Source organism: Pleurodeles waltl, chromosome 6 (genome assembly GCF_031143425.1).
Source record: "Pleurodeles waltl isolate 20211129_DDA chromosome 6, aPleWal1.hap1.20221129, whole genome shotgun sequence".
NCBI lineage: Eukaryota > Metazoa > Chordata > Amphibia > Caudata > Salamandridae > Pleurodeles > Pleurodeles waltl.
The window spans coordinates 1,462,317,763-1,462,327,257 of NC_090445.1; positions in this window are offsets into that span (position 1 = coordinate 1,462,317,763).

Here is a 9,495-nt window from a genome sequence, read left to right on the forward strand (position 1 = left end):
TTTGTATTCAGCTTAGATGCTTATTGGCTTTGACATGACACTAGACATTGCATTTGATATTTAGGTTAGCTGCCTATTGCCTTTAACATGACATTGCATTTGATACTTAGGTTAGCTGCCTATTGCCTTTAACGTGGAGTTAGACATTGCAGTTGAGAATCCAAGCTGTATTTTTCCAAGCTGTGTTTTTGCACCAGAGAACCAAGATGTTTTTCTCACAGTAGACTAGACATGATAAGAGAGAGTACATGGGTGTTGTTTTTCTCTCCGCTGGAGCTTGGGAACAGGAGTAGTTTTGGAGACCTGGCCAGTCTCCAAAAGGCTTGCTCAGTTTCCCAGGTCTGAGAGGAGGGGGCACACCTTTGTAACGAATGTAACAGGCTGCAGAGGGTCAGATTCGAATCTGCCGGACCTCGTGCTGGAGCTTGGCGCCAGCTGCCAGCAATCCCGTGTGGGTAGATGAATCTCTCTTTCTCGCGGCTGACAGGGGTCATCAGCTTGCAGACCTTAGAAAGATGAAGCTGTAGATAATTCCCACACGGTGAAGTATTTGTTTTGCTTTGCATTCAATATCTTATAAATATAACCTGCTGTGTATATTGCAAACTGATATATTTTGTTTGATTAACGCGGACTTGAAAGCTACTAATTCGTCATTCATAAAATATTGTGGTTGGGGAAGAATTAACAACAATAAAAGTCTTCTTTGACCTCAGAAGTGCATTTCTGTTGTGTTATGTTAGTGCTTAGAAACTAGATAAGAGGAAAGCACTACAGAAATAGACCCACATGTCCCCTAATGTCTGCCCTGACCGAAATGTTAAAAAATGGGGCAAAGCAAGCTTTGCACCATTTTTTGACCCCTCCTCCCTCCTGTGCACAGGAGTGTAAATATGACGTCAAGTCCATAGAGTCATTTTTTGCACAGGAACGCCTACCTTGCATCTCATTAAGGCAAGGTAGGTATCCACTTCCAAAAAATGACATTAACTCCATGCATTTGGCGCTTGACAAGTCCAGCGCCAAAGTAAAAATATGGAGTTACTTTTGCATCAAATTAGAGTAAAAAAAAAAATGATGCTAATTTGGTGCAAACAGAGTATAAATATGCCCCCTAGGTTTCTCAAGTGAGACATTTGAGGCTTAGAAATGGGAACTTATTGATCTTTCTTTGATCAGTGGTAGTGTTGGCACGCCTGGTCCTTAATAAGTAAGCTTACAAGGGGATGCGCATAGGTCAATGTACCTTCTGATTCACATGGAGTATTCTAGCTATAATGTGACCAATGTTTCTCAATAATCAATACACATAATGTAATAACCATTAGTTTAGTCATTAGTCAGTAGTTAATCATCAGACCATGGCCTTTCAGTCATAAATAACCATAACTCAGTATACATTTTAGTAATTTTATTCCCTATTAGTAACAATACTAAGTCATGAGATTAGTTCAAACTTTACTCGAATCAACAAAACTGTATTAATTCATTAAAAGGCGTCAGAAACATAACTTTGTCAAAACTTGCATTAGATTACTCTCCAAAGCACTAGCATAAGTCATCAATTGAATCAAAGATGAATAAGTCAATATAAGTAGCAGAGTTCAGCAAATCAGTCTGTCAATCATTTGCCTCTGTGGTTTTGTCAATGTCATATGTAGGAACCTCACCTAACCCAGATTGGCATCAGCATGTGGGACTTCATGCAAAAAACAGTTTAGAACATGAATTTAGAAAAACATCTAGTTAAAAGAAAACTATTTAGACAGCGCAGTTGGTACCTAGAAAGGAAAGGCACAAAAAGTAATTCAATCACATTGTCATATCTCCCTATCCTCGATATGGATCAGCAACAAAGTCAATCTTCATCCTCATGTCATCAATCGATCATCATCACATCAGGCTCTCCTCATGGAGAGTATGAGCCCAATGACAGAATGTTGTCTCTTCTCCCCAAAATCGCATCAATTTCAGAATAAGGTCTGAGGTCTTTTCCCTCTGTCATGTTGTTATATCAAAGTTACCCAGACTATCCGCCAAATCCTAATTAGTCAATTAATCACACAATTTTTTTCTTTACCCAATAATCTTCGTAATTCAAATCTATGAACTCTAATATTACATAGTTCCCATGTAGGTGATTGGTTCACCTGGCGAGGACCTCATCATCCGGCTCGTCAGGTATCAAAAATGTTGCATCTCAGTGTCTTCATTGTTCGCGTCCTGGGGAAGTACACTCTGAGTGCTTTACACAGTAGTTTTTACAATTCTAGCTTCATCCTCTCCTGTCCATTGGTTCACATAAAGGTTTCAGCCAAGCAGATTTTATTAAACAATGAGCAGTTCACGGATAGTTCAGCTTGTCAGCATTTTCTTATAACACTAAGAAATATAGCTTCTGCATGAGGCCTAGCAAAACTAGGCCACAACTTTAGCTTAAGTTAAGCCCTACAATTCAATGCAAAACATAGGATATATCTCTCAATATGACACATTACTACCTCAATCTAATACATTTTCAATATCTCAAATATGTTAGTTGCTCCTTTAATATAATTGGTGAATTCTGGTGATCGCTCTCTGAAGTTACAATTTTAAATGTGCACATACTTTTTCTACGTTAGTCATTTTACTTCGTATTTCATAATAAACATTCATTAATAATTTCTAATTAAAAATATTTGCGTTAACATTAGAATCTCAGTTTTGGCTCTATTGAACCATAGAAATCTTTGGTAAGCCTGTGATAGATGTGATAATACGTTTTTGCAATAATAGTTTGGTTTCTAGATGTGTTTTAAAAGCAGAACTGGATGCAGAGGTCATCTGTATGCACCAGGTGTTGTTGTTTTATTAGTTTGGCCAGTGGGTGTATATAGGTACACTGAAATATTTTGGTGACAACCAATACCTCATGCCTGATTGTCCACTGACCAGAGTCCACAGAGTCGACCAGCCTCTGTCAATGGATCCTACTCTCCTGAGCAGTCACCTATAGCAGGGCAACTGGATCTAGCCTGAAGATGTACTTGTGATCCAGTTCTATGTTGTAGCTTTTTAGCATGATGTTAGCTGTGCCATATGCAATAAGCAAGATCATGGAAATATGTGCTACCTGGCAGTCTTCTTCAATGATGATGAGAAGGTCATCTCTGATAGTCATTACTGTTTCGCAAAGGTATGAATTCAGATGGGCTATTGTGGAGTGGTTTGAATTTTCCATTGCGTTCTTGTCGGTGTCATTATGACTTCTTTTTTTAGGATGTTCATTGGGTGCACAGTTTCAGATTTGGTCTGTAGTTGGCTATGACTTCAGCATTAGGATTTGTGTTTTTTCCTGGTGAGGAGACTAGTACCTCTTTTCTGTGCTCTGGCAGAATTTCCTTTGTAAGTGATTTATCAGGGTGAGTGGGTTAAATCACTGCTTAATGCATTCCACTCGATCTGGGAGTCTCCGCACCTCCTCAGTCTTCACTTTATGAAGGAGGAAAAGGAAGCGACTAATCACACTGATGTAGTTGGGAAGGGATGATTTGTAATTTTATATATTTAGTTCAATTTTCAAAATTTTGTTAAAAAAAATACAGTTTTCTGGTGTTTTTCAAGCCGTTATCACAAATCAAATGTTTTTTTCTGAGTTCGGCATTGGTCAGTGCACGAACGATGTAAATATATCCTAGGATTGATAGGTTGTGTCTTTGATGTGTTGACCTAATATGCCCTTTTTTTTGTTTTAAGAACTGTTTATAATCCTTTTCGAATATAAATTGCATTGTCTCTTGCCTGTATCAATATGGTAAAATGAACTTAATCACCCTTAGGGCCATATGTACTAACACTTTTTCCCATAGACACAGAATGGATAAAAACCTTCGATACATCTGGCCCTTAGTTCCCTCACTTCCTTTTTATGTTGAAAAATACCTCATTTTCCAGCCACTATTTATGGGGATACATCAGATGATGTCCTCATAATTTTTGCTTAACATGCCACACAATCAATGTTAGCCTCACATTTTAAGAATTAGTGCTAAGGGTATTTGTGTGCATTTTGTGTGACAGGTCTGGCTCCTCATTGAATTCAGACTCTGAAACCATGACGGGCTACAGTTGGATTGGAAAGAGAGATAATGAGAGAAGGAGCTTTGAGAGGGAGCTCTAAGCCCATTGGTCAGTGGGCCAGCTATTTGAACCATTCAGTGATTTGATCTTCTAATGGAGAATATCCAGAGGATTCCAAATGAGATGAAGCCATGATGTGGATGTAGGCTGAAGGGGCCTAAGTAGTTGGGTGTAATTTGGGATGTCACTTTACATTTATCACCGTTCATAGGGTGGAATGTGGAATTCTAGTTTGTCTATGTCATCCTTGTGTGAGTAATGAAGATTTTCTGCATGTTGCTAGTACATTAACAGTATTTGTTGTCAGGGTCTGAATGGCTTTGCTGTTGTATCTTGAGTATATCATAAAGGCTTGGGAAGGACCAAGGAGAAGATAGATGAGCACTAAGGAGATAATGCTTGGATTAGCTGCCATCTAGCTCATTACGGTCATTGGATCATGTCGGACATTGGGTTACTGGTTGAGGGGGCTGTATTTCAGGATTGATGTCTAGGTCCTGATCCTTCACCCCCATATCATCCTCTTCATTTTCATCCTCTGTTGCTGTTATCAACTGGTGAACCTCTCTCCAGGCTTTCAGATCTTTCTGATGCTCTAACTTCTTGGTGTTCTATGTTATTTGCAGTTCCCTTTCTTTACAGAACTGTTTGAGGGCAACCATAGCGTGGGTTTCCAGGTGGACAGCTCAAACTCTATTACTGCACATATGGTTTCAGACAGTCCAGTGGCAATGAGAGTAGGTTTGTAAAAAACAAACAAAAGGGCCAATAAAGGAGAATTAAAAAAAGTTCTAAATGGTCTCAACTTATTTATATGGGATGATAGTGTAACACAGGATTACTGTATAGCACTGCACTAACACAAGGCCAAATCCTCATCTCTGAACACCAGTGTAAGAAACTGGGTTACTTGTTTCGAGAGGTGAAACCCTACTGAAGCAGCAACCAGAATTCTTGTCAGGGTGAGACACAAGCAAACCCGAAATTGGCCTGTGTTCAACCATGTGGTAGCTTGGCAAAAAAGCAGTCAGGCTTAATTTAGAGGCAACGTGTAAAGTATTCTTTCAGCACTTCAAACAGTAATAAAGTGAAAACACAACACATGAAAAATTACACACACCAATTTAGAAAAATAGAGTTAAATTAATAAATTATTTGAGATCAGAACAACAAACATTCAATCAGTTGAGCCAGACATGTGCAATTGTAAAGATTTAAGGTGATCATTGCACCTAAAAGCACAAAGCACGACTCGTGGTTATCTGGTCATTGACGACCAGGTGAAAGTCACAAGTTCAGGCCAACTGTGATGGAACGCTGTCCAGAAACAGGGCCAAGGTTAGTCCTGTTGAAAGAGTTACCTTCAAAAGTCTAGTGCGTAGATCTCAGTTTGTGGTGGAAGGGGCTACAAGGAGCAGGGATAGCATTGTGGTTGTCGCTGTAGCATGAAGATCCTGTCAAGCTTTGCAGATGTTCATTGCTAATGCTTTGCATTGGCAGTCATCGCGGACTGACAATGGTGTAGCTCAAAGTGCAGATCTTGTGCTGCCGGGCATTGCTGTCAGTTTCTGTAGCGTGAAGAGTCAGGTTCACCTGAGCTTTGGATTAATGGGTGGCAAGATCTTAACACAGACAGGTCAGTTCCTGGTTGTGAAGAGCCCACTTCAGGATTTTTCCTTTTCTTGGGTAGAGAGCTTCTTTAATGCCACCCCAAGGGTCCAGGACCTGAGGGGCACCTCTTCTGGATCAGTAACTCAATCCAGCAGAGGCCAGCAGGGCTCAAGCAGGTCCACTTGCAGGTCCAGGCAGCAGGTCAGCTGGGCATGTGCAGGCAGGCCTCTTGAGCTTGTTATGTCCCTGTAGCTAAGAACAGGAGGACAGTCAGCTGACTCCTGGAGTCACCTTGGCCTGGGATGAAGGGCACAGGTCCAGTCTTGATTCTAAGCAAGTAGACAGCAGACAGGAGGGCAGCAGTGTAACAGGGCACAAGGGCAGCAGTCCTTCTGATAGCAGAGCAGCACAGCAGTCCCTTGTCAGTAGTATCCACAGGTGCAGAGGTGTACTGAAGAAATGGGTCTGAAGGTCCAATATTTATACTTGGTGCCAGTTTTGAAGTGGGAAAGATTCTGGAGGTTTCCACCCACAGATGTCTTTGTAATTTTCTTCCTCCCTGTCCTGGACACAGCTTGTCTGGGGATACAAAAAACGAGTGTCAAACCCTTTGTGAGCGTGCTTATGCAAAGCCTTAATTATGTGCAAGTGTAGTAGGTGGTCAATCCACCCCCCCTACCAAGTGAGAGATGGCTCAGCCTGCCAACACTTGTTCCCCCTTTTGTCTCACTGTCTAGGAGCAATACACAAAGATTAACTGCCAGCTACACCTAGTCATATGATCCAGGATATAGGCGCAGGCACCACATGTTTGGACATGAAAATGTCAACTTTCTAATAGTAGTATTTTCAGAATTGTGACTTAAATTCCTTTGCCATTAAAGAGGGTTTAAATTAGCAGTCTTTAGCCACCAAGAGCAATATTTCTACCTGCTCCCAAATTAAAGTTATCACCTATTAAATGTAATAAGTTAATCTATGGAAGAGGCGTCACATGGACTCTTGCTAAGTAACAAGACTACTGGATTTGGGGCGGCAGCACCTCTGTGTTTGTAGGTAGCTGAGTAACTCCTACACCAGATAGCAGCTGTCCACCCACCCCTCCCGGCTCACGAGCAGCACCTCACCAAAACACATCAGGTAAAGGTGATTTGTGCCAGCCGTGTATGGACTCTGAAAAACCCCTCAGAGAAATTGTGTTGGAAACAAGTCTTACTATTTCCTCACCACATACAAGTCTCCTACCCCCCACATGGGCAAGAAAAGAGATGCAGGACAGTGTTCAATACATTTATTAAAAAGACTGCAATCAACGATAAGATACATGAGGTGCAATGATTTTAAAAATGAGGAACAGGAGAATCAGGATTGTGAAAATTAGAAATGTGAATATAAACAACACCAACATATTGTCATAACATGAGTATACAATTCCTACCGAAAAACCTAATCTCTAGCCCCTAAGCAAGAGCATGGAAATGTAAGCCAAATCTGTCCATAAAGAACCTATGAGAAGCACACCACACCTCCGTTGTCTTGGTACAATGTCATGTCACCAGTCCCCAAATCTGGGTCCATGGAGGAACAAAGGCTGAGGTCTACCGAAAACCGGCATGCAACAGGGATGGTGATTCTGGCGGGAATGTCCTCTAATGCCTTTGTCCTACACGATGTTTTTATACCGGACATGTTTATGTTCATGCACAGAAGTCTGACGCGGGTATGTAACTAAGCACTGGACTGTTATCGGAGTCTTGGGGCCAGCAATACAAATTATTATTCTCTGTGCCTCACATTCTGTTCTTGTGATTCCAGGGAAAAGAACATGATGCAAAGTATGCCGTCCATGGCACTGATAATGACACTTTCGCAAAATAGTAGTTGATAATTAAATTAAAACAATGCCTCTATAGAAGCAATAATAAAATTAATAAAATGTAATACAGAGCATTAGAACTTGGTAAAAGGGCACAGGCCGTAAGCCTAAGCTAAGCTATCACTCAGCCCAAACGACTAACTAACACGAACCCACGACAGAGGCAGGCCTTTTAGTAGTGGAATTTAAGAGTATTTACTACCAGGACATCTAAAACATAAAAGTACATGTCTCACTTTTAAAATGTACTGCACCCTGCACTATGGGCTTTTTAGGGCTTACTCTAGGGGTGACATATATTAAAAGGAAGGTTTTGGCCTGGCAAAAGGTTCATTTTGCCAGGTTGAAATGTCAGTTCAAAACTGCATACACAGGCTGCAATGGCAGGCCTGAGACATGTTTAAAAGGGCTACTTAAGTGGGTGGCATAATCAGTGCTGCAGGCCAACTAGTAAAATTCAATTTGCAGGCCCTGGGTACATGTAGCACCATTTTACTAGGTACTTACAAGTACATTAAATGCGTCAATTGGGTGTAAACCAATTTTACAATCTTTAAAGGAGTGAGCACATGATCTTGAGCACTGGTTAGCAGTAGTAAAGTGCACCGTACTAAGGCCAAAAAAAACAAGATCAGCAACAATGAAGGAGTAAGGCAAAATGTTTTGGGGAAGACCACCCTCAGGCTGATAGGTCTAACAGGTCATCCTCACAGCAGTCGTCAAAAACCTCTCTCTAGTCTGCACTAGGTTAGAAACATCAGGCCTTGGGTGGAACAATTCCAATGGGTGTTGGAAATTTACCCTGAAGGCACATTGCATTGTAGTACAAGGCATGTCCGTAGGTAGGGGTGCAAATAGGTCAGAGTTTCAGTCGGTGAGGTGGGGATTACCACGTGGATTTAGAATGACTGGAACTAGGAAAACAAGTTCAAAGCAATAAGATCAACTGTGAGTTAAAAGTATTATGGTACAGCATCCATCTAGTGGGCAGAGGGTGCATTTCTTCAACTATCAGATAGTGCACACGTGGTTCTAGGCACATGCATCTAAATTATGCCTAGGAAATAACACCAGAATAATATAATTTTACTGTTTGTCTTGTACCTTTACTTAAGAAAATGTTTAAACTCCATAATATGGGAATGAAAAAGAGATAACGTGGTTGGGCCATCTTCTTCCCTTTTACTGTCCAAACATTCATTCATATGTCAATGAGCGGTGTTAGGAACGGAACCTCAAAAAATAACTTTTTATATACTGTTCATTTGGAATCATCCTGACTATGTATGCCTAGCTCATTAAAGTAGCAATTCACTGGAAAAGCAAACATTGGGTTCAGAGCTTTCCATGGCAACCACACACGTGTATCCACTCAGTCGTAACCTTGGTTGCCAAATTGCAATCATTTTGAAACGAATAAATATCCTGTTTTTTCCATAATTGGTGCCTCCAACTACATCGTGAACAGTTTCTGATTATAATGAAACACAGTATGATTTTTGTTCATTGAAATCAGTGATTCACCATTAAAACACCAGCGATTAAATAAAAGAGCAAACAACAATTCTATAATACAATTTTCAGTGGAATGAGAAAGGCTACAACAATTTAGAGACGTAGTAACACATACTTTGCACAAGCAATGTGTACTTTAGAAACCCTATATATTTTCTTTAGAAGAAGAAATGAAAGAGAGTCAGGAGGCTAGGTTTCAGTGTCTGGGTTCCTTCAGCGAAGATGCTCCTGCACCAGTGTTTGCGAGCCGGTTATTAATGTACATATGTACTTATGTATAAGTGTCCTTCCAACCTACCCAAAGGGCAGTCGAGCACTGTGTGGTGTCAAAGGAAAGGATACAGTTGAGTGAGTTGAGAAGACGCGTTGTT